We start from the raw sequence: 4852 nt of genomic DNA, 5'->3' as shown, positions 1-4852 counted from the left end.
CGAAACTCCACCTGCGAAGTGACCCCAAAAACGGACGCCACCAACAGGCCGAGACTGAGTGATTGAGTCATAAACCCTGACTCTTATCTTTGCATGTGTTTTGCAAGTGCTGAAATCGACGGGCTGACCCGATCTTGAGCACGGTTCGCAATCTCAGCTGTTCTGTATAACCCCCCCGGCCACCTCCCTCGGCATCTCCCATGGGAGGGGAGAGTTGACACTGCATCCTGGGAGCTGCCCTTACCTCCCTCCCCTCCCCCCCCCCCTCCTTTGCAAGAGACAAAATAGCATCCTTTTGGGCATGGCTTGCTGAGTATGCCAAACTATTTAAAAACCTGTCACTACCAATTATGAGCAAATGCTGGAATGTCTTCAGAGTGACAGGACATAGTATGTATTTTAAAATAACAAAGTTTCAAAAAAAGGAAAAAGATTTGTCACAAATGATATAACAGAAATGATATGCTTTTATTGTACTAGTTTTCTATCACTCAGACATGTCGTTGTCCACATTATTCCAAACGTCATTATGTCGGACGTCTGCCGTAATGATCAAGTATAGCTACCGGAGATATTCGAGGTTCTGTGGATCCCTGCGTGAAAGACACGAGAACTTTGGCTGTCCTTAAAAAAAAATAAAGATAATACACAGCAGCAGCGACAACAACAAACATGACAGGACGTTCCTGAAGTGACCCTTCGGGGATAGGTGTTTGGCAGGAAGTGGCGGAGGCGGGAAGAGGCAGAAAAGTTTCTTTCTGTGAAGATATGAGTTGCATCTGAGATTTTCTATATTTTTGTATGCGTTGTCTTGCTTTGATCTCTTTGCCTACGCGGCGTGCCAGTGTATGTGGTTTTTTGCACGAAGCTAATGTGGCTGTAGATTTCTCCTTTTCTTCGTTATCACTGTGTGATATAGTTTCATGGGAAAAACAAAAAACAACAACACAAATGTGAAGAAAAACAAGTTTTTATTTCAAAAGAGGATACTGTGATACGGTTTGTTATTGCATTTGTTATGATCCTCACAAAGAGCTCTCTTTGCTTTGTTCTCCCCTCTCATTCTGACCTTTTTATTCTATACTTTTGTGATATTTGCAAAATGGCATGTTTATGTGACACATGCGGAAACTCCCATCTCCGTGGTGACGTGAGGAGCCCTGTTGAGGTTCTCCCAGAGGGACTGTCATTCATACAACTCAGGAAATCCCATTGGACCCGAGCATCAATGCATCCCGCCTGCACGCACAACATCCCGCTCGTCTCTCACCCTTCATGTGTGTGTGCTTGTGTGTGTGCATTTTTGTGTAGTAAAAGGTGTGCGTAGTTATTTTCTACAAATAATTAAAGCACAGATTCAGTCCCCACATCCTTCTTTCACGTTGTTTAGAACTTACCGTTTAGAGTAGCCTCAACGTGCACTTGGTATGTATTGTGTGAGATTGTGTGTGTGTGTGTGTGTGTGGCTGTATTGTAAGATGTCAGCAAGCCCCTCAAGCTTGCAGTGTATATCCATTCCGAAACCCCTCCAACGCAGCGATTCCCTTTAAAACACAGTGTCAGGTGTAGCTGAGCTCTCGCTGGAGGTTGACGTTGCTTAGTCGGACTTGTGAACTGAATAAAGGACGTGAAAATGAGGAGTCTCAGTCAGGAGAGTTTCAAATAGACGGCTACGACTCAGGGGGAACCATTGAAGCTGTGCCTTTCATTCGTCACCTTTGACCTCCCAAGTTGTACCACCATCATCATCATCACCATCATCATCATCAATCATCAGCATCATCATCCTCCTTGTTGTCACTCTTCTCCCTTTTTAAACAAGCTAGTTTAGATGAAAACACTTGGAAAATCAGATCAACACCGAATACCCTGTTAAAGCTGAATCACCAGAATTTATTTTTGGCATTGTACGTTTCCGCAAACCACAGAAATTATACAAAATGTTTTTTTAGCACCCTGTATGAGACCGGATGAGTAGGGAATGAGAGCATGTTGATACTCAACGTATCCGTGGTTTGCAGAAACACACAATGCCACAACACTTTATCCTGAGTCTGCGTTGCCTGTTGCACCTCCTGTGTGTATAACAGCAGGCCAGTTTGCGTCACTGTCCCTTTGGTTGACATTAATGAGCCGGGCGATGACGACGAGCCGAGGTTGCGCTTTTGTCCTGGCGAGGTGACGAGAGCGCGCCATTGTTCTTTACTCCTCCCCACCACCATTTATCAGCTCGCTCTGTCCACCACAGTGCGTTTGCTCCGTCCGTCTCTCTGAGCGTCCTCCATCCTGTCCCCGAGCAGTGTGTGCGTGAGATGGTGTGTGTGTGTGTGTGTGCAACCATGTGTGTGAGGGAGAGGGAGAGGACGGGCACCTTGGTGTGATGCGTTTTTCATTCACCCAGCTGTCTCGTTGTCTCTCTCACATTGACGTGTGTGTTTTTATTGTTATACTAGTGAGGACCACGACCACAATCCCTCATCCTGTCTTTAGCGTTACCCTCACCCCATTCTCAATCTTATCCGAACCCTAAATCCTCATCCCTTCGTAGAATTGGCACTTTGGTGGATTTCTTCATCTTTCTGTCCTTGTGAGAACATTTTGTCCTCAGAAGAATAGAAAAAGAAGCGCTCCCGCTGACACACACACAGACAGCCTGATGAATGTCTCCCCTCTCCATCCTTCTGTCTCTGTCCTGTCATTCCCCTCACCCTCATCTCCTCCCGCCCCTCTTCGTCTCTGTCCTTTCCTCTTTGCCTCCACCACACTTTCTCTCCCAGCCACCTTCCATCTATCCCCGCAGGGGGCTCATTACGCAACTAAGAAGACATCTGAGTGCTACCTTTGCCGACAGGCAATTAGCCCACGATTATAAAACCGCATGACTAACAGGAGATGCGTATCTCTCTCCTGTCTGTCTTTTTTTATTCCACCCTCGTGTCTTTTTCCCCTTCACTCCATCTGCACCCTCCCTCCCCTTTCTCTCCACCTCCTCCTCCTCCTCCTCCTCCTCAGCACCACATCTTTTGAGGTTATAGCTGTCCCAGAAAAACTCCCCGCTCCTAGGTTTGTTGAAAAGCAATTGGCGATCAAGGGAAGTGCTCCTCACTTTTGAAAACGATTAATATTGCGTAGCCCAATGACAGAAGAACACCTGGCTGTCCTTGAGTGAGACAGATGTCTTTAGAGTGACACGTTTCTTTGTGTGTGTGTGTGTGTGTGTGTGTGTGTGTCTGTGTGTGTGTGTGTGTGTCTGTGTGTGTGTGTGTGGGTCTGTGTGTGTGTGTGTCTCTGGGCATGTGCAGTTTGTTGCTTCAGGCAAGCACCGACATTGGATACTTATCAGAGAGGAGTGCTCCAGATTCTGTGTGTGTGTGTGTGTGTGTGTGATAGTGGTGGGAGAACCCAGCGATATAAAAAGACATCAAAACATCTGTGGGACAGCGTCGAGGCAGGACGTCCGTGGTGGTGCCCATGTCACCCCGCAGCTTACATACCATTTTAGAAGAAAGCTGAAGGGGCCGGCCCCAAGCGGCGAATATTAGGACAAAACCTGTGAACATAACTGAGACTGTGAAAACCGCCGTAGGAGGATGAAGAGTGTATAATCTTCACAGAGACAGTCTGTGTTTAACCCACATTAGCCTCCACCGTCTTAATTAAAATGTCCCACGATCCTCGAGGGGGTTCTGGTGCACTCAGTGACACCAGGCACACACACACACACACACACACACACACACACACACACACACACTGACAGAAAAAAAGGGGCTTGTGAGAGTTCACAGAGCAAAGCCATACAACTCACCCAGCAGAGACAGAGACACTATGAACTAACAGAGTACGGGGAGTATAGGTGCCCCCAAATGAATGTACTGTCCCCTCCACATCTTATATGGGTTGCATATCATCATCAGCATCAGTCACACACACACACACACGCACACACACACACACACACACGCACACACACACACACACACACACTCACACTCGACCTTCTCCTCCCTCTGGAATCTCAATACCTTTCTTTATTTTCTCTCCTTCTCTCTTTTTGAAAATACGTTTCCTCCTCTTTTGAATTCTGAATGTAATTATTTGAATATTTACCACCTTGGGTTTGAAAAATGAATCTTTGTTTTGCTGCATCTGATTTTATTTTGAGTTAATAAAATATTGTTATTGTTCTTTGCAAAAAAAAAATACAAATCTGGTGTGATGTGATTTTTTTTAATGTCATTTAAGGTTTAATTTAGTCGCCTATTACACAACACAGGGTGGCTGCACACACACAACATATATTTACATTAGAATACAATAAACTTAATATGCATAGTCTTTTAAAGGGGGATGGAGAGAGAGGCGTGGAGAGCTTTATTAATGTAGTGCTTTATGGTGATGATTAGATAATGAACTATAACATTCACCTCTTTTATTACTGGACATTCGCTGTGGTACATACACACACACACACACACACACACACACACACACACACACACACACACTGACATCTTAAATTAATCTTTGTTTGCTGCATCTGATATTATTTCGAGTTAATAAAAAATACAAATCCATTAGGTTACAATGTTCATTTAATTGCCATGAAATATGAGTTGAAGCCCCTTCATGCTACACACACACACACACACACACACACACACACACACATAATACACATATATACGTGTTCAAATTGGAGTAGAATCAAATTAATTAGACAATATATACAGTTAGACAGTCAAGAGTTAAAGATAGATGGAAGGAGAGGTGTGGAAAGGTCAATTAACATCGTTTTTTATGGTTATGATCAGATAATGAACAATTACGTTCACCTCTTTTACTGCTGGAC

The sequence above is a fragment of the Echiichthys vipera genome, assembly GCF_963691815.1.
Source record: "Echiichthys vipera genome assembly, chromosome: 5".
NCBI lineage: Eukaryota > Metazoa > Chordata > Actinopteri > Perciformes > Trachinidae > Echiichthys > Echiichthys vipera.
This window is presented reverse-complemented; position numbering follows the sequence as displayed.